Raw genomic sequence first — 27,602 nt, forward strand, 5'->3', positions numbered from 1 at the left:
TTTCATAATCTCTTTGCACAAGGATCCATATTCTCTGAACAATGATTTGAAAGTCCTTTTTCAAAAAAACCTCAATGTCTATGAAAACTAGAGGAAGTGGAGGAAAAATAAACTGCTCTTCCTTAGAGAAAGAGGGAAGGGATAGCTTTTCTTTCTGCCTGGAGGGGTAGGGTGTGTCGATGGTGTGTGGGGTGGTGGGGTACAAATTACCGTGTAACACAAGGACAAACAGAATGTGGCTGCATAGGATTTTCCATTTGGCTTTAAAATTACCATCGAATACTTTGTTTCAAAATATAATGGTCAGTAACATATGAAATAGTCATTAACATACGACTACCACTTGTTACTGGCAGTCAAAAACATGCAAATTAAAATAACCACAACATTCCCAATCAAATTAACAAAAAATAAAATGTATGTATGTAATTGGGAAGGTGGCAGTAAATTAACTCTCATACACATTGTTGGCGGGTATCTAGGGGGCTATCTGGCGACATACAGGCATACCTTGTTTTCTGCTTCATTTCATTGCACTTCACAGATATTGAAGGTCTGTGGCAACCCTGTGCCAAGCAAGCCTGTCAGCACCATCTTTTCAATAGCAGTGCTTGCTTCATGTCTCTGTGTCTCATTTTGGTTATTACTGCAAAACCCTTCATTATATTTATTATGGTGATCTATGATTGGTGATCTTTGATGATACTATTGTAATTGTTTTAGTGCACCTCAAACTGCATGCACATAAGAAAGCAAACTTGATAAATGTTGTGTGTATTCTGACTAATTCGTTCCAGCTGCTTTCCTCTGTCTTTCCCTCTCCTGGGGTGCCCCTATTTTCTGAGACACAACAATATTGAAATTAGGCTAATTAATAACCCTACAATGTCCTGTAGGTGTTCAATTGAAGGAGAATAGTACATCTTTAACTTAGAATCAAAAGCTAAAAATGTTTGAGCTTGGTGAGGAAGACATATCAAAAGCCAAAATGGGATGAAAGTTAGACCTCTTGTGCCAGTTAGCCAAGCTGTGAATGCAAAGGAAAAGTTCTTGAAAGAAATGAAAAGGGCTACTCCAGTAAACACGCAAGTGATAAGAAAACAAAACAGTCTTATTGCTCATATGGAGTAAGTTTGAGTGGTCTGGATAGAAGATCAAACCTGCCACAACAATCTTTAAGCAAAACCCTAATTCAGAGCAAGGCCCTAACTCTCTTTGATTCTAGGAAGCCTAAGAGAGGTGAGGAAGCTACAGAAGAAAGTTTGAAGCTGGCAGAAGTTGGCTCATAAGGTTTAAGGAAGGTTGCCGTATTCAGAACATAAAAATGCAAGATGGAGCAACAAGTGCTGATTCAGAAGCTGCAGCAAGTTATCCAGAAGCTCTTGCTAACATCATTGGTGAAGGTAGCTACACTAAACAATAGATTTTCAGAGTAGATGAAACAACCTTATGCTGAAAGAAAATGCCATCTAGGACTTTCATAGCCAGAGATGAAAAAACAATGCCTAGCTTCAGAGATTCAAAGGACAGGTTGACTTTCTTGTTAGGGTCTAATGCAGCTGGTGACTTTAAGTTGAAGCCAGTACTCCTTTACCATTCTGAAAATCCTGGGGCTCTTAAGAATTATTATAAATCTACTGTCTGTGCTCTACAAATGGAGCAACCAAGCCTGGGTGATACCACATCTGTTTACACCATGATTAACTGAATATTTTAAGCCCACTGTTGAGACTTACTGCTCAGAAGAAAAGATTCCTTTCAAAATTTACTGCTCATTCACAATGCACCTCATCAGCCACGAGCTCTGAAGGAGATGTACAGGAGATTAATGTTGCTTTCATGCCTGCTAACATAACATTTATTCTGCAGCCCACGGATCAGAAGTAATTTCAACTTTCAAGTCTTATTATTTAAGAAACACATTTCATAAGGCTATAGCTGCCATAGATAGTAATTCCTCTGATGCATCTGGGAAAAGTAAATTAAAAACCTGCTGGAAAGTATTAACTATTCCAGATGCCACTAAGAACACTCATGATTTCTGGAAGGAGGTCAAAATAAATAGCAGCATTAACAAGAGTTTGGAAGAGGTTGATTCCAACCCTTGTAAGTAACTTTGAGGGGTTCAACAATTTCATGGAGGAAGTAACTGCAGATGTGGTGAAAATAGCAAGGGAACTAGGATTAGAGCCTGAAGATGTGACTGAATTGCTGCAATCTCATGATATCACTTGAACAGATGAGGAGTTGCTTCTTGTGGATAAGCAAAGAAACTGGTTTCTGGAGATGAAATCTATACCTGGTGAAGATGCTTGTGAACACTGTTGAAATAATAAAGGATTTTGAATATTATATAAGCTTAGTTGATAAAGCAACGTCAGGGTTTGAGAAGGCTGACTCCAATTTTGAAAGAAGTTCTATGGTGGGTAAAATGCTATCAAAAGCCTCACATGCTTCACAGAAATCTTTCATGAAAGGAAGAGTCAATTGATGTGTCAAACTTTACTGTTGTCTTCCTTTAAAAAATTGTCTCAGCTACCCCAACCTTCCTCAGCCACTACCTTGATCGGTAAGCAGCCATCAACATCGAGGCAAGACCCTCCACCAGCAAAAAGATTATGACTCACTGAGGCTGAGATGAGCATTGGCATTTTTAAGCACTAAAGGATTTTGAAATTAAGATATGTACATTATTTTTTAGACATAATGCTATTGCACACTTAATAGACTATAGTATACTGTAAACATAACTTTTAGAGGCACCGGAAAACCAAAAGATTCATGCCACTTTCTTTATTGCAATATTAGCTTTACTGTAGTGGTCTGGAATCAAACCTGCAATATCTCCAAGGTACACCTGTACCAAAATTCTCTTTGTGTTTGAGATGGGGTCTCACCATGTTGCCCAGGCTGGTCTTGAACTCCTTGGCTCAAGCGATCCTCCTACTTCAGCCTCTTGAGTAGCTGACTATAGGTGTGTACCACTGCAGCCAGCTCTGTATCAAAATGCTTAACATTTTTATACCATTTAACCCAGTGACAATTTTAGAGATTTATCCCAAGAAAACATGTACAAAAAGATATATTTACAAGTATGCTTGCAGCCGAATTATCTATTTGGAGAAAAACTGGAAATGACTTTAAAATTAGTGATCATAGGGGATTGGTTACATTAAATTATGAGATACCCATACAATGCAAGGTTTTAAGACAATAGTACTGTAAAAGAAAGCATTACAGTAGACCAATAAAATAGGTTCATTTAAAATATAGTTGAAATAAAAATAGCATATCCTCAAAACTAAGGTACACCTAAACTCCAGGGTAGTGTTGGTCTTTGGAATCAGGCTGTGAAAGACTGAATTCCAGGTCCACCACTTATAAACTGTGGCACCCTCAGCAAATTACTTAAATGGTGGAAAAGACTCAGTATTGTAAAAATGTCAACTCTTCCAAATTGATTTATACAATCTCAACTGAAATCCTAGAAAGTTTTTTTGTGCATATGAAAATTGGCAAGCTGGTTTAAAAATATGTATAGAAATGCAAAGGACAAGGATAGCCAAGAGAATCTTGATGAAAAGAGCAAAGCTGGAGGATTTACAGTACCATATACCAAGATCCATTATGAAGTTCTAATAATCAAGACTGTTATTGGAGCAAGGATGGGCAAATAGGTCAACGAGCAGTATAAAGAGCCTCAAGAAACAGTTCCATACATACACGATCACCTGATTTATGAAGAAGTGAGTCATACTGCTGTGCAGTATGGAAAGAACAGTCTTTAATAAATGGTCCTGGTTCTGTTGGATATCCACATGGAAAAAGTGATTCTTGATCTCCTACTTCCCAACAGTCACATAAATCAAATCCAGATGTACTGCAGATCTGATAAAAAATGAACATTTTGGAAGAAAACAAAGGAGAACATATTCATGACCTTGGAATTGGCAAAGATTTCTTTTTAAAAAAAAGTTCATCTTAAATGGAAAACGTAATAAGTTGGGAAATACTAAAATTAAGACCATCTATTCATCCAAAGACACCATTAAGGGAGTGAAAAGGGAGCCTGAAGAGCAGGAAAATCCATTTGCCATATATCTTTTCAAAAGACTTGAATCCAGAATACATATGTATATATTAAAGCACATACAAATTAATGAGAAAAAGGCAGACGACCCAATAAAAAATGGGGCAGAAGACCGCAACAGACACTCCACAATAAAAGGATACCCAAGTGGCCAATAAACATATTACAATGCGCTCAACTTTATCCATTAGCAAAATCCAATTTAAAACCACAGTGCAATACCTCTATAAACACACTAGGGTAGCTGAAATGAAAAAGATAGAAAATACCAAATGTTGGTAAGAAAGTGGAGCAACCAGAGCATTCACACACGGCTGGTGGGAGTGTAAACTGGAACAACTTCTTTAGAAAAAAATCACTAGCAGTTCATCTACTATGACCTAGCCATTATACCGTTTATATACTCAATAGAAATTTGTACATATATTCATCAGAAGACATATATAAGAATGGTCATAGCAGCACTATCTCTAGTAACCCATGTTAGAAATGACCCACAGCCTGGGCAACAAACAGATACTGACTCTACAAAAAAAATGAAAAACTAGCCGAGTGTGGTGTTGCATGCTTATCACCTTCTCAGAAAGCTGAAGTGGGAGGATGGCTTGAGCCCAGAAGGTCAAGGCTTCAGTGAGCTATGACCACACCACAGCACTACCTGAAACAAACAAAAATAAACTACTCAGATGCTATGGTCTGAATGTTGGTGTTTCATGCCCCCACCCCCTGGCTAAATTCATATGCTGAAACTGAATCCCCAACGTGTCTGTATTAAGAGTTGGGGCCTCTTAGGAAGTTATTAAGTCATGAGGGCTTCTTTCTTCTGAATGGGATTAGTGTCCTTACAAAAGAAATTCAAAAGTGTGTATTTGCCCCTTCCACCATGTGAAGACAGAGCAACAAGGGCCCATCTTTGAGGCAGAGAACAAGTCCTCATCTTGCCTCATCAAGCTCTCATCGCCAAATGCTGCTGGCACCTCAGGCTTGGACTTCCCAGCCTCCAGAACCGTAAGCAATCAATTTCTGAAGTTTATTAATTACCTAGTCTACAGTATTTTGTTATAGTAGCTAAAATGGACTAACACGCCAGATATCTACCAATAGTAGAATAAATTGATGTATATTCACAAATTCACTATTAGATTTTTGTTATTGGGAAAAGGGCTGAGAGGGAGAGTGAGTATTGAAATATTCATTAATACTAGTGCCGACTTATGTCTAGAAAATGATGCTTCTAGTCCTGTCCAATGGGAAATGTGTATAAGGCAAAGGGTGTGTAAATAGCTACTAGCATCATTCTTCTCCGACATATGTATTAACTTATTTGCTCCAAGTTATATTTTGTAACTGCTAAGGCTAGTTTGACATAACCAAGTGACAGAGCTGACAAATTTGAATAGAAGTGTTAAGATAATTTTAAAACCAAATCTGAGGCCAGGTACAGTGACTCACACCTGTAATCCCTGCACTTTGGGAGGCCAAGGCAGGTGGATCACGAGGTCAGGAGTTCAAGACCAGCCTGGCCAACATGGTAAAATCCACCCTGTCTCTACTAAAAATACAAAAAAAAAAAAATTAGCTGGGCATGGTGGCAGACGCCAGTAATCCCAGCTACTCGGGAGTCTGAGGCAGGAGAATCGCTTGAATCCGGGAGACAGAGGTTGCAGTGAGCCAAGATCACACTACTGCCCTCCAGCCTGGGTGACAGAGCGAGACTCCGTCTCACAAAAAAAAAACCACAATAACAACAACAACAAAAATCTGAATATTTCAATAACACAGTTTTACATGTAAAAAAGTTGCCATAAAAAATGATGACATAGGCTGGGTGCAGTGGCTCATGCCTGTAATCCCAGCATTCTGTGAGGCTGAGGCAGATGGATCACCTGAGGTCAGGAGTTCAAGACCAGCCTGGCCAACATGGTGAAACCCTGTCTCTACTAAAAATGCAAAAAAAAAAAAAAAAAAAATTAGCTGGGCATGGTGACGTATGTCTATAATTCTAGCTACTTGGGAGGCTGAGGCAGAAGAATCGCTTGAACCTGGGAGGTGGAGGTTGTGGTGAGCTGAGATCACACCACTGCACTCAAGCCTGCGTGACAGAGAAAGACTCCATCTCAAAAAAAAAAAATTACAGATGACTATTTAGTGACATATAGCTTACATATAATATTAAAATTCTAAAGCAAGATAAGAGATAGGAATAATTATAATTTTATTTTAAAAGTGTATATATATGTGTGTGTAGATGTATATTTAATAAATGACTGCAAAGCTATACACCAAAATGTAGTAGTAGTAATCAATGTGAATAGAATTATTTTTATTGTCTTCTTTGTGTTCCGTATTTTATAAATTTTCAGTGAAAGAAAAATTTTTTTCTTTTTAAAATTTAAGTTATGTTTTTATGTTTAGAAACAATCACAGACTTATAGAAAAGTTGCAAGTAGAGTATAAGGAAGTTTATTTTTCTGAAGGAAGGTTCCATTTCAGAGGAAACTGTTGCCCTGATTTCCCATCCCTCCTGAATACTTGAGGGTGTCTTTCCTACAAACAAGGACATTCTACTACATAACCACAAGACAACTCTCAGCAACAAGAGATTTACCATCGATAACTTTACTATCAACTGATCCTCAGATCTCATTCACGTTTTGCCAACTGTTTCAATAACGTCCTTTATAGAAAAAGGCTCCAGTTCTGAACCAAGCATTGCATATCGCTGTCACGTCTCCTTAGTCCCCTTCAACCCAGAATTGCTACTCAGTCTTTGACTTTCAGGATCTTGACACTTTTGAAGATTACATGCCAGTTATTTTGTAGCATGTCCTTCAGTTTTGGTTTGTCTGATGTTTCTTCATGATTAGGCCCAGAATATGCATCTAGCAGGAATATCACAGAAGTGATGTTGTGCTCTTCTCATTGCATTACCTGATTTCCCTTTGTCCATTACTGATGCTATTGACTTTGATCGCTTAATTAAGGTAGTGCCTGTCAGGTTTCTCCACTATAAAGGTACCTTTCTTCCTACTTGTATTTTGTGGAGAGGTACTTTGAAATTAATAAAGTTTAATTTCTCATTAAACATGTAAGTTTTTGTTTGTTCATATCTGCATAGATTTGTTTTATTCAATGGTGATACAGTTTGGTTCTGTGTCCCTACCCAAATCTCATGTCAAATTGTAATCCCCAATGCTGGAGGAGGGGTCTGGTGGGAGGTGATTGAATCATCAGGTGGACTTCTCCCTTGCTGTTCTGTGATAGTGGGTGAGTTCTCATGAGATCTGTTTGTTTAAAACTGTGTAGCACCTCCCCGTTCATTCTTTCTTCCTCCTTCTCCAGCCATGAGGATATTCCTGCCTTCCCTTCACCTTCTGCCATGATTGTAAGTTACCTGAGGCTGCCCCAGCCATGTTTTCTGTACAGCATGTGGAACTGTGAGTCAATTAAACCTCTCTTCTTTATAAATTACCCACTCTCAAGTAGGTCTTTATAGCAATGCAAGAAGGGACCAAAACAAATGGGTTACAATCTGTTACTATATTTATTTATTTTGAAGCTCAAATTATCCCAAATTTGGCCAGTGGAAACCCCTTCAAGCTGGCTTCTGTGCCCTATGTCCTTAAACAACAATACCCATTCTTAGCTCACAGTTCTGCAGGTTGGAAGTCTGGCATGGCATGACTTTGCTCAGAGTTTGATAAAGCTGAAATCAGCGTATCACCAGCCTGAGTTATTTTCACCAGCATATCACCAACCTTAAGGGAAAACCCATTTTCCAGCTCATTCTTATTGTCAGTCAAATTCAGTTACTTGCAACTATTGGACTGAAGGTCCCCCCACTTCCTTGCTCACCATCAGCCAGGGACAGTTGTCAGTGACTACAGTTGTTTGCATTCCTCATGTGGGCCTCTCTATCTTCAAAGCCAGCCATGGATAGTCACCCTCATGCCAATTCCTTCTCATGGTTTGGATCTCTAATTTTCTCTAGACCTAAATTTAAAGGGCTCTTGTGACAAGATCAGGCTTACTTGGATAATCTCCCCTATTTTGAGATCAACTATCAGGAACCTTAATTACATCTCTAAATCTCTTGCCATATAATGTAACATAGTCATGGCAGAGATAGCTCAACAAGTTCATGCTACTGGGAATTACACAGAACGTATACGCTAGAGGGCAGGAAATCTTGGGGCCCTCCTAGAATTATACTACCCATACAAAGTACTAAAACAGTACGTAGCACATAGTAAGCACTATACATGTATGAACTGGTATTATTATGTATAATTGAACAAATTCACAGACATCTTTAAAAAAGCAATGCCACAGCAATGCCAAGGGCATAGCAAAATAACATTCCAATTAACCATTAAGGAAATAGACATTGGTAGAAACTTCTGGCAATTTGTTAAAATGTATATAGAAATCCCAGTACTTCCATTTCTAGGAATTCATCCTAATGATATAATCAAAGGTATACACAAAGACATATAAAAGAAGATATTAATTATAATTAAGCTTCTGTGGCATGTCATGATAGGTCTTAGCCTCCTGACACTGCTGTAGGTCAAACAAGGCTTCTGGCAACTTCTTGGGGAGCCCCAGCCTTCTTCCTGGAATGTGAGGTGGCTTTTGGCAAGATAGGGCCTCTTGAAAAGCAAGAGAGCATACCCTGTTACCATCTGTCTATGGTAACATCTAGGTCATGCCTATCTGCCAAAACAAGGGCATCCTGGGAAGGAAGCCTCTGCACTGTCTCCCTGGTTTTCTGTGCTACTGCCTCATCCAAGCCCTAACAAATAGTGGGGTCTGGCTTCTCACTCCTAATGTGTTGTCCCCTTTATACTAAATTGGTTATATTATACTCTCAGCTAAGATTCTAGAGTATGGCTTTTGCTTGGTTTTAGCAACAATATGAAGCATGCTAGAGAACAAAGTATGTATCAGCGGTTGGGGGGCAGTGCGGGGAGTTGATGCAGAAGGTAATTACCAAGAGAGCACCTGTTGCATACATTATAACATTATAAAATAGCTGCTATTAGTCTCATTTTTCAGGTGAAAAAACTGAGGCTCAAAGAGGTTAAACAACTTGTTCAAGGATGCACATTTAGAAAATGGAGAAACCATGTTTTGAAACAACTGGTTTCACCCTTTTTACCATACCAGTGATTGCTACTAATTTCTGAGATTGTGTATTTATTTTAAAAACTCACCAAGAAATGTTCATAATTAGTCTAGTTTAACACCTACTGCAGTAAGCAGTGCTTCCCTGTACATGAAGGCAAATTAACCATATACAATGTGGTTGCAATGCAGATTAATTTTTCTCCTACACATTTTTTTCAGCTGTAGTCTCCCACAACTTAAATTTCAAATTAACAGATGTACCACAAGTTCAGCTTGAATAATTTTTTTCCCATCATCTCAACCCAAAGAGAGATGCTCCAAACTCCATAATCCTTGGAACTATCATCTTTCCATAAATTCAACAACCAAGCTAGTTTTGTCTACCTCATACTATTCTCTGACACAATTCTTGATTTTTAAAAAAATCAATGGCTGGGGCCCCTGAAGTCACCAAATTGCCCATTTCTCCTTCAGGGATTTCCCCCTCATCCTTCCCATACTCCTTCCCACATATTCTACCTCCCCCCATATGCACAGAACTATTCAATCTGCATTCACCTTCATTCACCTTTCATTACCACTCATTTCTAGCTCCAACAATCTGCCGTATTCTTGTTCTAGTTTTTGCCAGTGAATCTCTGGCAAGCAATTCAAACTCATGGTTACATTCCAGCCACATAACAAGTGTCTTTGCAGGGACAAAAATGGGACTGTAAAAAATACATATATGGCTGTGGAGTTCTGTGTTCTTTTGAAATCTTTCTTTGAATGTTTCCTTTCTTTCTGTCACAACATAATTTTCCAGCCTCTTCTGGGTCTTTGCTGGTCACAGTCTAGATCAAATATTTTTCCAAGGAGCTCTGGTTCCTTGGAGAATGGCATTAGAAGGCAAGCTTTGGGCACTAGATGTGTTCATGGCCACTGAGATGTCAGTACTTCTAGGCCCACCCAGTAGGCAAAGCTAGAAAACACAGGCCCACACATTTATATCAATATCTATATCTATATCTATGAATATACAGTGATATCTCCAACCGCAATACAACAGTGTAGGGTTCATTATAGTTTTCTCCTCTCCTATATTTGTAACTTCTTTCTCCAACAGTGAGAAGTCCAGCTGTCATTAACTTTTTATCTTTTATGTGATCAACTCCCTATATAAAATCTCATCCCTCATCTCTAATACCACCTCTCTTCTACCCAGATGCCTCCCTTATCCCATTTGGGTCCCAATAGCCCACAGTTAGTGCTCCCCTGCCTTCACTCACATGAGCTACAATATTCCATGGCAGATTCTACCCTTCCAAATGTACTTCTTCCTCACTCTGACTCCCCATTCTGCCCCCCACCCCATTGCATGAGCATGCTTTCCACTCCAGTTGAGTTTCAAAACCCCATGTCAGGCTGTCCCTCCATGATGATGTTCTTCTCACTCTGCTTGGGCACTGACACAGTGCACTGGTCACCCATTCATGGTACCTCTTCCACCCTCACCTTGCTTGTGCTCTGACACCCATATCAGGCTGCCCTTACACATAAATGTGGTCCTTACCCGCACTGGTCTCTGACCCAGTGAAGGTCAGCCTTCCTAAACAAATGCCCTCCTTTCCCCTTTTTGGGCTCCAACACTATAGTTTGGGCCACTGCAGTTCCCTCCCATTTCCAGTGTAGAGACCAGCACTGTTCTGCTCCTTATAAGGATTCAGGACTGAAAGTTCAGGAAGGGACAAAGAAGAGAAGGAAACTGGGTAGAGGAAACATTGTTTTCTTCCTATATGGATAATGCACATCAACAGAAATTCTCTAATTTGTTGCTATTATGGCTTAACAGTTTTCTATTGGTAACTCTAAAAATGTTTGATACACAAATTAATTCCTTCTATAAGTAGTCATACCCTTAGAATAGAAGCCAGTCAGTATTTTCTGAAGTCTTGTTATTCCAAGAAATTGAAACCCATATTCATCAAATTAATGAAATCAGTTACTTTTTAAGTGCTCATAATTATGGGTAACCAATGACAAGGGCAGGGAACAGTACCCATTATCCCCACCAGGGAGGAAAGGGTCACAGTACTCAAGAGCATGAACTCTGGAGCTAGAGTGTGGGGTTCCAAATCCAGCTCTAACACCCTTGGCAAGTTCCTTAAATTCTTTGTGTTTATGTTTTTCTATCTTTATTTTTATTTTATCTATTTATTTATTTTGAGACGGAGCTTCACTCTTGTCACCCAGGCTGGAGTGCAATGGTGCAATCTTGGCTCACTGCAACCTCCACCTCCTGAGTTCAAGCGATTCTCCTGCCCCAGCCTCCCAAGTAGCTGGGACTACAGGTGCCTGCCACCATGCTTGGATAATTTTTGTATTTTTAGTAGAGACAGGGTTTCACCATGTTGGCCAGGCTGGGCTCGAACTCCTGACCTCAGGTGATCGACCTGCCTGGGCTTCCCAAAGTGCTGGGATTACAGGTGTGAGCCACCACACTGGCCTCTTTCTATGTTTAAAATGAAGAAAATGGTAATAATTTCTAGAGTTGTGAGGATTATAGCAGATAATACATAAAAACTTCTTAGAAGACATCTGGTGTCAAAAATATTAGTTATTAATATTATTTATTATATTAATTAATATTATAATATTAGTTATTATATATAATAACTAATATATATTAACTAATATATAATAACTAATATATAATATTAGTTATTAATAACATCTGAAAACATTAGTTATTAATGTTGTTACAAAGGTAGTTGCAGATGCCTGAAAACATGTCCAGAGATTCTGTGATTCTTAGAGGCTGATTTGAGAAACAATATATTAAAATGTAGACACTGTCACATAGGTAACTCTCTTGGCACTAATGTCATAAATCCACGGACACAAAAATAGGCAACAATATTGTATGGATGGATTTAAACTACACATACTCTTCCTTAAAAATTACGTTTGAAATAACACAAAGTATTTAAATTCTCATAGAGAACTTAAAAATCTCACAGCATATGTTGGTGATCCCCAATATGAGAAACACGTTTGTATAACATAATATATTTTTCATTCTCTCTACGACTTGAGGAAATATATAAAAAGACCAAATAGTCCTTCAATGAATTTGGTTTTAGCCAGAACTCCTTTCAACTATTTTAAATAAACAAAACACAAAACAAGAATGAAAAAGAAACAAAACAAAATCAAATGAAGTTTATGTATGACGGAATTCATGCTAATTTACTGCAAAACATGACAAAACTGTGATAAAGTTAATTGGGCTGATCCCAGATCAATTTCAATTCTCAATTCACATTCTCTTAAAAGAAGGGCCAGATAATTATTCTTTCAAAAGCACTTATCCATGTCGTCACAAACTAATTAAAGTAAAACTTCATCTTTCTTCATTTTAAAATCATTTCACCATAGAGCTAAGTGAAAAATGCTCTGTAGGACCACAACATTACCTATTTATTTGTAAAGATGTCTTCTTTGACTAGAATTCATCCTGCTCTCTGACTTTACTTGTAATTATTTCCTCATGATTCAAAATGTATTTCCAAGACAACTTTTGCACATTTAAAAAATTCAGCACAAAAGTTTAAGTGGAGTAGTGCAGATGAAATGTCCTGCTCTAAATTAGGCTTACACTTCCTTTGGTCATTTTAAAATGCTATTATCAAATCTGACTCAGGACAGGCTTTGCACTGGCTGCTGTAGAAGTAGAAGCCTTAATTGCCTTTCCAGAAACAGAAAAGAAAGATTATATTGGTAATTCCCATGCTTCAATATGTATGTACCTTTTTACTGATCAAGGTCATTTCTTAGCACTTGCATCAGAGAAAATTCTAGTCTAATGACTGAAGGTGTCCCACTTTACAAAAGAAGTTATTTTAAGAACTTCTACCCTATATGCTGCTTAGGACTACAGTAGATATAAAATAACTGCCTTTTGTCCTTTAGTGAAAACCATTTGAAAGTACAAGGAAGACTTAAAACAGCTATGGTTTATATAATCTTGAAACTTACATATTATATGGCTCAATTCCTCCCAGACAAAAAGCTGGAAGGGGATTCTCTCAGAAACCAGTCTTCAGTCAAGACAAAGGGATAGAAGGACCAAACGACATACCAAGACACAAAGAACAGGAAAGCTAAGGGCCAAATAGGCCAGGAAGAGAGTTAAGAAGTGAGAAAGACTGGGCCAAGAGTCCAAGTTTGGAATTAAGGAAATGATGCTGAGAAAGAACAGATGGGAATAAAAGTGGGAGAGTCAAAAAAGAGTGGTGGGGCTGCAAATTAACTGTTGCAGCAGAAATTTCTGAAATCGTTTTAAATAGCCAAACTCTTGTAAACAAAATTCCTTCTCCAAAATTTTAAACTTGAGGCCAAAGAAAGCCTCAAGTCAGTCTTTATCCAGTGACTAGAGATCTAAGACATACCAAAGCTTAACAGCTGTCATAAGCTATGTTTCCCACTGAAAAAACAGGTCTGCAGTGAGCACGAAGCCAACATGCTGAGAGATGAAGGTGATGTTTATTCTGAGACCAGGCTGCATTCTAGCCTTTCCTTGGTGTCTTTTGCTCTACGTTTTTCGGCATTTCTAAGCCAAGAAATCTTTTTTTTCTTAAGGTAGATTGCATTGTAACTAAGAATCCTGACAAATAACACTCCAGCAGTGTAAAGGTTTGACAGAAAGCAATTTGCTATTGGCAGAACCACTCAGCATCTCCACAGAGCACCAAGGTTCCCCAGGTCAGAGACGGAAAACCACTGCCGTATACAATAGCTGTTATTTGAGACTTATCTTTATGGGCAGGCAAAGGTGTAATACATGGCTGGTGCCAGGGGTGAACATACACATACTTCATTCATTCATTTGACAAAATATTTGTTGTATTCTTATTACATTCTAGACACTCTACTATGCATGGAGGCTACAACAGTGAGTGAAAGGATATGTTTCCTGCTTTCATGGTGCTTACTGTCTAGTGGCCTCTTGTGATGATGAACCGTGAATTACAGAAGGGCAAGCTCCATTTATTATTGATGGCTGCAACTCTTTCCCAATAATGTAATAAAAAATATTTGTGCTCAAAATGGATATTCTATATTTATCATGAACATTTAATTAAAAGGTCAATATTACTTGTGAATTGCCTATATTACTACTCCTAAAACATACAAGGTAAGCTTATAACTATCATAAAATTTTAGAGAACATTTAACCAAGATGACACAGATGAATTAAACATTTGCTACCCAAGTAATGAGACTTTATACTACTAGTTGCTGAAATTGTTTTGCTCTATTAAAATATTAGAAATATGATCTTTCCTTATTTCTGAAAACACAAGTATATTGCTAGTCCATATTGCTTGCCTCAGCACTTATTATTATTTAAGAATAAAAATAATTAACAGATCCCTCTATTAGGAACCCACAACATCCAAGGATAAGTAATTCTTAAATAGTAAAACAATCGAGGCCTAAGGTGAAATTTTTGTTGCAATATCATGACATGAATTAGATTCTTTTCACTTATACTGAAGGATGAGGCATGGGCTTGCAGAATTATGTAAGTAAAGTTGTAATCATTTATCAGAAAATAGCTTTGGGACTGTGATTACACAGACATAAGCAAAATCACTCAGTAATTCAGGTGAGCATATCAGGCAATAAAGGTTCCTTGGTAACAGGGGCACAAGTGGTGGTGTGAGGGGATGAGACCTGGAGGAGGATCTGAAAAAGAGGAGGCAGTTTTAGGGTGAAATCAAAAGGAGAACAGTCCCAGATTCTCCCCAACTGGCAGTATCTCCCTTTCCCCATGAGACAGGAAGTGATGACTTCACCAGATAAATTCACGCTGCAGTAGGGTCATAATTTCATTGCATACTCAGACATAAATCCACTTCCTGCATCTGAGTTATCAGGTTCTTTCATCTTGGTTTCTCACCTCTAGTTTGAGATTATAACACTCCCCATCCTATATTCATTCTTCTATTGATTTATTCACTCATTCAATATTTACTGAGCATATAATATGGTCCAGTCATTGTGCTAGGCGCTTGAGCTACAAAGATGAAAACAATACAGTCTCTATTCTGCAACAGCTCTGGGCATTCATCTCTAAATTCATAGTAGTGGTCTGTAACTTTTTTATTACATATGCCTACTAATGTACTTTTCAGCATGTTCTGTCAATAATGAATATTTATTACAGGTTGAGCATCCCAAATCCCAAAATCCAAAATGCTCCAAAATTTGAAACTTTTGAGCACCAATATGATATTCAAAAAAATGTCCACTGGAGGAGTATTTCAGATTTTAGATTTTTGGATTTGAGATGTTCAACTGGTAAGCATAATGCAAACATTCCAAAATCCCAAATCCAGAACACTTCTGGTCCCAAGCATTTTGGATAAAGGATACTAAACCTATATTTGTAAACTATTACAATTATCATAAATTATTTGCATTACTATATACTATATAAATTATTTGTATTACTATATTACTTTCATCTACTCTCTCAGGGCAAAATAAACCCTTAAGATAATGTTACTAGACAGCAATAGTGAAATACAGATATAAATCTATATTTTAAATTATCTGAGTCATTTTAAATCTTCTATAAGATGTTATTGGATTGCTACTGTTGTTGTTGCTGTGATGGGCCTGATGTCAGAGACACTGCATATGACTGCACACAACCACATGCCATACTATTGCTGACAGTGTTCGTAGCAGTATAGAGGAGTCAGCTCTGGCTTTTTCCTGTCATTTGTGTGCTTACATTACAAATATTATCTACAAGTCAGGGTGTTTCTGTAGGAATATATTTAAGATACTTGTCCATCTTGTGAAGGTAGTTTTAGTTTAAAAAAAAAAGTTAACATAATCTGTAAATCCTCTTAAAACCAGATAAAAATAACTATAACATTTCATAATATGCTGAATATGAGCAAATGTGTGAGAGCAAACCTGGAATAATAGGGGAACTGAGTCAAGGTGCCAGGATGGATGTATACATGAAACATTAGAAAAGCTTACCGTATTGCCTTAGATTTCAAATCAATAAAAATAGGTCGAACTCTGCCTGGATCATCTTGTACTCTACATGAAGGAACTCTGGTCTGTGGAGTGAGGCAGAGATCATGATATTGTAGCTATGCTACTGGAGCACAAAAGGCAGATAGCCTAATTTTGCTTGGGATGGAGGGCCAAGGTGGAGAAAGATAGGACAGGTGATGTATAAGGTGAGTCTTTAATAGCAGGGGGCTTTCATCAATTACAGGGAAAGGGAAGGCCTTAGAAAACACAGATATTTGAGTGATGGGGCCACAAGGGTGGGATATGTTTGAAGTAGTACAAGCAAGCAATTCTGTGTAGCTACAGGTTAGGGGGCCAAGTGGACAGACTCAGATAACAGACAGAGAAAAAAACTGATAAAAGGAGGATTGACAGAAATCTGCTGATGCCAAGAACACCGATGGCTTCAATTTTGAAAAGGGCAGCCAAAATTAAATAGATGAGCTGACAAGAGAGCAGATCACAGAGGTGGATGGATTTTTAAAGAGAAATCATTGAGGAACATGTCATATTAAAAGACATTGCTATAGATAACTTTTCTTGGGAACTAAATAAATGGGTCTTTTCTCCAACAGTATCACAAAGAATAGAACAGTTTCACCCATAAAAGCCTTTCCTTATACCAGATATCTGTGGGATAGACAAATGGGATAATTACATAACAAATTTGATTTTAAAGGATGTGATTGCCATTTTGCCTTTAATGACCAAAGAGCCTTCTGAGTTCCTAGATCCTAATCTTCTTCTTTGTAGATCTCTTACTCTTCAATACCAGTAAGGGACTCTGAGGACTGACCAAAGAGGTATGTTTAAGGTTCAAATGGATAAGTCAGTATCACCTGACTCATTCCACTTACAACCACTGTCCACCAGTTTTGAGTTTATTTACAGAGGGTAAAGCTTAGTTATTATGCACTAATGTATGAAAAACATTTGCATATATTCTTCTACTCCTGGAAAATTCAGAAATTGCAGAGAGACAGTATATTATAGTAAGGCAAAGCAATAATTTCCATTGACAAATAAACAGGGAAATAAGTTGAGGATCCCAAGCTGCATCTGAACCAAAATGAAAGAATAAAATTTTTCATAGCTGATATCTAAAATGAACAAAAACGGAAAGAAAATAGAACTATTCTGAGACTTCTGAAAACTTGGGAGGTAGGATTCAGGTTACAAGAAGGCATGAGCAAACTCTAGCAAGGCTGGCATAGTAAACATTTAGGGCTGTTTTGGGCAAAGCTGTCTAATAAATAACAGTCAGTACTAAGGTTTAACAGATGTCAGGGAATTCTGAGTACTGAATCACCCTGAATTCTTCCAAATTCTCATTCTCACTTCCAGAAGGAAAAAAAAAACTGTGGAGAAACCCCACATTCCTTGGGCCTTCAGAAGTAGGGCGAAGGAAAGACCAACTAAAACTTGGAGAGTCGGCCCCTCTGTTCCCTTTCATGAGCCTCATACCCTCAGTAGGGCCTCTCTCCTTGAGGTAATCACAGATTCTAACTCACAGGCAGTAAAACTTGCCCACCTCATTCTGACTACACCCTGACAACTAAGAAATTTTTCATTCACCCTCCTCCAACGCCAAAACTCTATTGTTTGTTCTCCTTCTAAAATGAGTTATCTTATTATAAAAAATTCAAACAATACATTGAAAGTCCATAATCCTATCCCTTAGAGAGAGCTATTTTGTGATTATTTCTTCAGCTTTGTTTTCTCTTTAATTATTGACAGAGTCTGTTCCTTAATCGGGAAAAAAGAACATTAATTTTCTAAAGATAATAGTTTTATTTTAGAAACAAAAAATATTCAAAATCTAATTCACAGCCAAAAAAATGCTACATTTCTGTACCATAAATATAATAGGATAAAAAACACCAGCCAATAATATGGTTTTGTCTAGTTGAGGGGACAGATCTAGGCAAAAGGTAACATAATTAACAAACTTCTGTGCCCACTCTTCTGCTTCTGAAGCAGCCAGAAACCTGCCCGTGGTACACAGGGCCTATCCCAACTTCCACAGCCCGGTCACCCCATCTAATCAATGACACATATTTCTGAAGAGCCACTTCCTCCTCCCTGCTGTCCAGGGAAATTCCTATGATCTCAGCTAGTTGTTTGAAGGATATAATCTGATTAACTTCATGTTAACACGTGAATGAAGGAAAGACTGCTTGAACAGGCACCTTCACAGGAGTATGCTTGTTAAAACTAAAGAATCTGTAAAGGCTCAAATTTCAGCCTGAGTGATAATGTGAAAGGGAATAATTTCTGGTAGTGCACAAAGATAATTTTCATTAGAGGAATCTCCTTGTTGAAACTGAAAGTCATGCTGAACAACATGGACAGCCTTTCCCTGCCTATGTGAGATCCAGCATAATGCCAACTTCACAGCAATATGTCACTGTAAAGGCAGCAGAGCTGAGCAGGAAGACAAAGGGCTCTGGAATCATGCACATCTGGATTCACACCCCATACTGCCCCTTGCTAGGGCTATACATTTTTGGCAAGTTGCTGCTATTATTTTTTGACCTCTCAAGTATCTATCCTCACATGTCTAACAGGAATGTTATGGGAATTAAATAAAATAGCTATACAAAGTGCTTGGCACACAGTAGGGGCTTAAGAATACAATCATTATTACTTATGTGATTTCTTTCAGTCTTTATACAACATTTAATAAACTGGGATTTCCCCAGAGTCTTCCGTAAAGCAATTGTTGATGGAATGGCTAAGGACAGTCCAACTACTGGCCAATACGGAAGATTATATCTCTTATTGTATTGTGTCATCACTCATTGACATGGTTTGAATGTTCCAAAATTTTTCCCTGAGAGAGGTAACACATCAGGCCCAACTTGGTCCCCAGACATAATTATTTTAACCCTCACAGTGTTTTGTTTAGCTTTTCATTTGCATCTAATGCCAATATTTAATAATTGAGAAATATTATATAAAATCCATGTTTTCATCATCTTTTTAAAATTTCTGCATTAAAAAGTTTATTTCTCTATGAGAACAACTGCTGGATTTAGTAGTAGCTGTCATTTTTTTAGATAGGACATATGTTCTCCAACAACCCCAGTCCCCACCATGCCTCATAGCACCCCAACACTGAGGAAGAATGTCAGTTGCCATTTATCATCTAGCTTGCACTGCTGTCTTCCTAATTCTGGGCCCTGTCCACCAACTTTCACTTCTGAACTGGCTCCTATAGGCATTTGAGTCAGTGGCCTCTGCCCCAAGAGCCAATTAATGTATTCCAGAATGTGGAACGGTGTACTCAGGTTCTGAAATTAAACCTGGCTTTGAATACCGATTCTCCATATTACTACTCAGGCAATTTGCTTCACCTGCAGAGCCTCAGCATCTTCAACTCTACAAGAGAAATAGTGACAGACTCACCTCACAGGGTCATTGGAAGGTTTAAATCATATAATGCATGTTCAGAAGTTTTCATCATACTTTGTTGTAAAAAGGGGCAAAAATGTTAACTACTACTAAGATGATGATGACTACTACTACTACTATTATTATTATTGCTGCTGCTGCTATTACCACAATTACTTCTAGTAGCACTACCAAAATTACTACTACTCTTAGGTGGGAAGGTTAAAAACACTTATTGGCTTTCCTCAATCTTATTTCTGCTTTCTCAAGCTAGAACTTGAAATTCATTTGGAAACTCTTATGGAATATGGAGTCTTTCAAAAGTGGGAAAGAGCAGTTTCTATCTGCTGCTGACCTTGAGAACAGGGATGTACGGTGCAAAATGAAGTGAGAGCACTCCCACTCTCCAGGCAGCAAGACCACTAGCAAGCCAGACCCACACTTAAGCTCAGGTGAGGAAGGCAAGAATCTGTCTCAAAATCTCAGTAAGAAATATTTTTCAGATAAACCAACCCAGGAGACAGAACTATGGCATGGGGAGGATAAGACCTCTAAAGATTTGAAGCTAGACAAGGCAGGCCAACACTCAAATTCAGGAAATACAGAGAACACCACAAAGATACTCCTTGAGAAGAGTAACCCCAAGACACCTAATTTTCAGATTCACCAACATGGAAATGAAGGAAAAAATGTTAAGGGCAGCCAGAGAGAAACGTCGGGTTACCCACAAAGGGAAGCCTATCAGACTAACAGCGGATCTCTCTGCAGAAATCCTACAAGCCAGAAAAGAGTGGGGGCCAATATTCAACATCCTTAAAGAAAAGAATTTTCAACCCAGAATTTCATATCCAGCCAAGCTAAGTTTCATAAGTGAAGGAGAAATAAAATCCTTTATATACAAGCAAATGCTGAGAGATTTTTGTCACCACCAGACCTGCCTTACAAGTATTCCTGAAGGAAGCCATAAACATGGAAAGGAACAACCGGTACCAGCCACTGCAAAAACATGCCAAATTGTAAAGACCATAGACACTATGAAGAAACTGCATCAACTAATGGGTGAAATAACCAGCTAACATCATAATGACAGGATCAAATTCACACATAACAATATTAACCTTAAAAGTAAATGGGCTAGGTGCCCCCAATTAAGAGACACAGACTAGCAAATTGGATAAAGAGTCAAGACCCATCAGTGTGCTGTATTCAAGGGACCCATCTCACGTGCAAAGACACACATAGGCTCAAAATAAAGGGATGAAGGAAGATCCACCAAACAAACAAACAAGAAAAGCAAGGATTACAATCCTGGTCTCTGATAAAACAGACTTTAAACCAACAAAGATCAAAAGAGACAAAGAAGGCCATTACATAATGGTAAATGGAACAATTCAACAAGAAGAGCTAACTATCCTAAATATATATACACCCAATACAGGAGCACCCAGATTCATAAAGCAAGTTCTTAGAGACCTACAAAGAGACTTAGACTCCCACACAATAATAATGGGAGACTTTAACACCCCACTCTCAATATTAGACAGATCAACAAGACAGAAAATTAACAAGGATATTCAGGACTTGAACTCAGCTCTGGACCAAGCAGACCTAATAGACATCTACAGAACTATTCATCCCAAATCAACAGAATATACATTCTTCTCAGCACCACATCACACTTATTCTAAAATTGACCACATAGTTGGAAGTAAAACACTCCTCAGCAAATGTAAAATAACAGATATCACAACAAGCTGTCTCTTAGAATGCAGTGCAATCAAATTAGAACTCAGGATTAAGAAACTCACTCAAAACCACACAACTACATGGAAACTGAACAACCTGTTCCTGAATGACTACTGGGTAAATAACAAAATGAAGGCATAAATAAAGATGTTCTTTGAAACCAATGAGAACAAAGGCATAACATACCACCACCTCTGGGACACACTTAAAGCAGTGTGTAGAGGGATATTTATAGCACTAAAAGCCCACAAGAGAAAGCAGGAAAGATCTAAAATCGACACCATAACAACACAATTAAAAGAACTAGAGAAGCAAGAGCAAACACATTCAACAGCTAGTGGAAGACAAGAAATAACTAAGATCAGAGCAGAAGTGAAGGAGACAGAGACACAAAAAACCCTTCAAAAATATCAATGAATCCAGGAGCCGGTTTTTTGAAAAGATCAACAAAATAGATAGACCACTAGCAAGACTAATAAAGAAGAAAAAAGAGAAGAATCAAATAGACGCAACAAAAAATGATAAAGGGGATATCACCACCGATCCCACAGAAATACAAACTACCATCAGAGAATACTATAAACACCTCTACGCAAATAAACTAGAAAATCTAGAAGAAATGGATAAATTCCTCGACACATACACCCTCCTAAGACTAAACCTGGAAGAAGTTGAATCTCTGAATAGACCAATAACAGGTTCCGAAATTGAGGCAATAGTTAATAGCCTACCAACCAAAAAAAGTCCAGGACCAGATGGATTCACAGCCGAATTCTACCAGAGGTACAAGGAGAGCTGGTACCATTCCTTCTGAAACTATTCCAATCAATAGAAAAAGAGGGAATCCTCCCTAACTCATTTTATGAGGCCAGCATCATCCTTATACAAAAGCCTGGCAGAGACACACACACAAAAAGAGAATATTAGGCCAATATACCTCATGAACATCGATGGGAAAAATCCTCAATAAAGTACTGGCAAACCAAATCCAGCAGTACATCAAAAAGCTTATCCACCACGATCAAGTCGGATTCATCCCTGGGATGCAAGGCTGGTTCCACATATGCAAATCAATAAATGTAATCCATCACATAAACAGAACCAACAACAAAAAATACATGATTATCTCAATAGATGCAGAAAAGGCCTTTGACAAAATTCAACAGCTTTTCATGCTAAAAAACTCTCAATAAACTAGGTATTGATGGAATGTATCTCAAAATAAGAGCTATTTATGACAAACCCACAGCCAGTATCATACTGAATGGGCAAAAACAGGAAGCATTCCCTCTGAAAACCAGCAGAAGACAAGGATGCCCTCTCTCTCCACTCCTATTCAACATAGTATTGGAAGTTCTGGCCAGGGCAATCAGGCAAGAGAATGAAATAAAGGGTATTCGATTAGGAAAAGAGGAAGTCAAATTGTCTCTGTTTGCAGATGACATGATTGTATATTTACAAAACCCCATCATATCACAAGCATTCCTATACACAACATACAAGCAAAGAGCCAAATCATAAGTGAACTCCTATACACAATTACTACAAACAGAATGAAATACCTAGGAATCCAACTTACAAGGGATGTGAAGGACCTCTTCAAGGAGAACTACAAACCACTGCTCAAGGAAATAAAAGAGGACACAAAGGACACAAACAAACGGAAGAACATTCCATGTCCATGGATAGGAAGAATCAATATCGTGAAAATGGCCATACCACCCAAGGTAACTTGTAGATGCAATGCCATCCTCATCAAGCTACCAATGACTTTCTTCACAGAATTCGAATAAACTACTTCAAAGTTCATATGAAACCAAAAAAGAGCCCACATAGCCAAGAAAATCCTAAGCCAAAAGAACAAAGCTGGAGGCATCATGCTACCTGACTTCAAACTATACTACAAGGCTACAGTAACCAAAACAGCATGGTACTGGTACCAAAACAGACATATAGACCAATGGAACAGAACAGAGGTCTCAGAAATAATGCCACACATCTACAACCATCTGATCTTTGACAAACCTGACAAAAACAAGAAATGGAGAAAGGATCCCTATTTAATCAATGGTGTTGGGAAAACCGGCTAACCATATGCAGAAAGCTGAAACTGGATCCTTTCCTTACACCTTATACAAAAATTAACTCAAGATGGATTAAAGATTTAAATGTTAGACCTAAAACCATAAAAACTCTAGAAGAAAACCTAGGCAATACCATTTAGGACATAGGTATGGGGAAAGACTTCATGACTAAAACACCAAAAGCAATGGCAACAAAAGCCAAAATTGACAAATGGGATCTAATTAAAATAAAGAGCTTCTGCACAGCAAGAGAAACCATCATTAGAGTGAATAGGTAACCTACAGAATGGGAGAAAATTTTTGCAATCTACTCATCTGACAAAGGGCTAATATCCAGAAGCTACAAAGAACTTAAACAAATTTACAAGAAAAAACCCCATCAAAAAGTGGGAAAAGGATATGAACAGACACTTCTCAAAAGAAGACATTTATGTAGCCAACAGACATATGAAAATATGCTCATCATCACTGGTCATCAGAGAAATGCAAATTAAAACCACAATGAGATATCATCTCACACCAGTTAGAATGGCAATCATTAAAAAGTCAGGAAACCACATATGCTGGAGAGGATGTGGAGAAATAGGAACGCTTTTACACTGTTGGCAGGACTGTAAATTAATTCAACCATTGTGGAAGACACTGTGGCAATTCCTGAAGGATCTAGAACTAGAAATACCATTTGACCCAGCAATCCCATTACTGGGTATATACCCAAAGGATTATAAATCATGCTACTATAAAGACACGTGCACACGTATGTTATTGCAGCACTATTCACAATAGCAAAGACTTGGAACCAACCCAAATGTCCATCAATAATCGACTGCATAAAGAAAATGTGGCACATATACACCATGGAATACTATGCAGCCATAAAAAAGGATGAGTTCATGTCCTTTGCAGGGACATGGATGAAGCTGGAAACCATCACTCTCAGCAAAATATCACAAAGACAGAAAACCAAACACCACATATTCTCACTCATAAGCTGAACGATGAGAACACATGGACACAGGGAGAGGAACATCACACACTGGGCCTGTTGGGTGGTGGGGGACTGGAGAGGGATAGCATTAGGAGAAAATACCTAATGTAAATACGAGTTGATGGGTGCAGCAAACCACCATGGCACATGTATACCTATGTAACAAACCTGCACATTGTGCTCACATACCCTAGAACTTAAAAGTATAATAATAATAATAATAATAATAATAATAATAATAATAATAATAAAAAGACTTGAAGCTAGAAAATGTCAGAGGGAAAAGGGAAATGTCCTCAAGTTGATTCTGACTCAAGCAAGACAAGCCTTTCTCTTTGGGAATGAGGGAGAGGGCAGGGCAAAGATTACGGGGAGAACATATCAGAATTGTTGCAAAGTGGAAATGGAGTGCAAACTGTGGCCAGAGCAGAGCAGCCCAGACCTCAGCTACAGAACCAAAGAATAGACCAGAAGAGAAGGATGGCCATGTAGACAGTGAGAATCCCACGAAGCATGAGTGCACACAATCTGAAATTTATCTCCTTAGGGCTTCCACAAAGTGAAGAAAAACAACTGAGTTGTGTATTTAATGTACCTAATAGCCCATAGGCACGACTTGTATCATCAACACAACAACTAACATCTGTCTTTTACAAAGTACTTTCATAGTTATCATTTGATCCTAAACTAGCCATGTGAAGTGTTATTCTCCTATTTTAAAAGTAAAGAACAAAAAGATTAAGTCAATTGTTTAAAGGTACAGAATCAGTTAAATGGTAAGGACTAGAGTTTAATTTTTCAGAAACCAAATAATTTGTACTATTCACTGCATTATGTTCAGAAATTTCACATCATTCACCACATACTTTCCTGGTTTGTTTTTTCTTTATAATTTTCCTTATATGATTAAGGAAGTTTGTGTTGCTTGTTCTTTGTTCATAATGCAGATTGGCTTTGTTAAATACAGAGAAAAAAGTCAAAAAAAAAAAAAAAGGTATATCAAAACCTGGACCAGCATAGCTAAAGAGATCAGTTTTCCTGAGGTGTCAGGTATGGGATCATCAATAGTCCCAGCTACAGATCAGAGTAAGCCTAATTCCATCATCACTACTCTAGCCTTCAGTTGGGGATTATAATGTGGTATATTTCCATAAGGGATTTATAATAATTTCATCCAAAATATCTTCATTCTTTTAATAGATATATTAATCCTATTGGAAATGAAGGATTATAGTTGAGAAGAGACTTTTAAAAGTTGTAGAAAAATGTAACTCAAAGGAATATTCTCTGCCAGGATTTGGAACTTGCCTATTTAGATAGTATAACTTTGCCAAGGTCTTTCCAGTTAATACTATGCTTTCAGGGCTGATTAGAAAGTAAAGTGTACTATCTCAAACTAGAGTAATATCTTTATTTGAAGGTCATGTGATTTTGTTTTAAGAGATTTTCCAGAGCTGAGAATAGAACATGTCTCTAAGGCTCCCAGTCCAGTGAATTAAACAATGTGGCTTCTTCATTTTTAAATGATCTGTTTTGAAATGAACAAATCTTAACACTTCCTCAAGCTATGAAAAGAAACAAAAAGAAAGAAAGAGTTTCTTGGGCAAGGGAAAAGCTGAGAAAGGTCTGAAGATGCAGAAGTTGAAGTCCCTTGTTAGGCTGCCAAGCTAAATTGAATCAATTGATTCCATTTTTTTAAAATCAAACAGAATCTACAACAAATATTTTTTTCTTTTTTTTTCTGACCCAAAGCCTGTATTTGCAAGTTAAACAGTCAAAATGTCTGTCAACTCCAATGATATATGATAGATTCACAGTAGATGTTGATATTTCATAAGAAAGAGATTGAAGAATCCAGTTTGTAAGTTTGTAAGACTGGGGCTTTCAAACAAGATGTGCACATACACAGACACACACATATTCCCACACCATACATACAGACACCTTCTCCAGAAGGCACAAAAGGCATTCATTTCAACCACTGAGGGAAAGTACCCGCAACACATATAAAATGTCTATTACATCACCCATTAAAGTGTGTATTTTTAGAGCTACTGACCTTTATATGAACTAAACAATAAAGCTGTTCACAAACCTGACAGAGAGCAGCTTTTCCAAAGTGAAACAGTGATCCACTGTTCCTAATGCACCCATCAAACTAAACAATTAAATTGGCATTTAGTACAAAATTTAAAAAGCCATAACTCTGCCAAGATTATTGGTCCTGTCTCAAACACACACACACAAACACACACAAACACGGAACAGTGTTTTGTCTTGTCATTTATTAAAAAAAAAAAAAGAAAAAGAATGTATTTATTTAGTTGACAGATGAATGGGCTGAATAAATTTAAGGCAATCAAAAGAAACTCAGTTGTCCCAGCACCACAAGTTGTTACCAACCTAACTTGGGCTCGGTGGCCACAGACTTGTTCTTATAAAACAGCAAAGGCACAAACAGTTACTGTGCAGATACAACAAGTCTGAATTCAAGTCCCAGTTTATCAGTTACTAGCTGTTTGACTTTGGGTAAATTACTTAACCTCTCTTGGCTGCCATTGCCTTTTGTAAAATAGCATTCCAATACAGTTGCCTAATGGAAGAGTTATGCTCTGTGCAGTAATAAAAGAAATAATATAGGCAAAGACCTTAACACAGTGCCTGGTATAGAGCAAATGCTCAATAAAAGCCATTATTATCATTGACAGATCTCACAGATTGACCACAGAATTTAACACCAAATCCAGGGCACTCCTGAGGTTGAAAGGGGGCTCTATTTGCAATATAATGGCAAGGATGGAAGCGCACCTTAACCATGGTCTGTGCAGCATAGTCATGTATCATGGAATGCTGAGGACTGGGAGCAAGGTTCTAATGCTACACAACATGAAATACAAAATCATATTAGTAAATGAGGATGCCTAGACACCCTGAATGGAAATATTAACAATGAGAAGGAGGAAGTGCTTGAGTGAATAAAAAACTTCCAATTTTGTAATTAGTTGGTGATATGATCCACAAGAGATAATTGTTAGCATCACAAACTCCTCTTCAGCATTCTAAACAGTTCAAACTCTTGAAACATCACTTT

General features: G+C 37.8%; 1 protein-coding gene across 4 annotated transcripts in view; it reads right to left on the minus strand.

Moving 5' to 3' along the window:
• CCDC148 (coiled-coil domain containing 148) overlaps positions 1-27,602 on the minus strand; it is a 291,643-nt gene that overhangs the window by 215,253 nt on the left and 48,788 nt on the right. The window contains exon 2 of one of the 4 annotated variants that reach the window (XM_063694856.1): positions 16,262-16,344. The exons of the other annotated variants lie outside the window; for them this stretch is intronic. The gene's annotated coding sequence lies outside the window, so the exon portion shown is untranslated. The remainder of the gene's footprint in view (positions 1-16,261; positions 16,345-27,602) is intronic. 4 annotated transcript variants of the gene reach the window in all.

This window comes from Gorilla gorilla, chromosome 11 (genome assembly GCF_029281585.2).
Source record: "Gorilla gorilla gorilla isolate KB3781 chromosome 11, NHGRI_mGorGor1-v2.1_pri, whole genome shotgun sequence".
Lineage (NCBI taxonomy): Eukaryota > Metazoa > Chordata > Mammalia > Primates > Hominidae > Gorilla > Gorilla gorilla.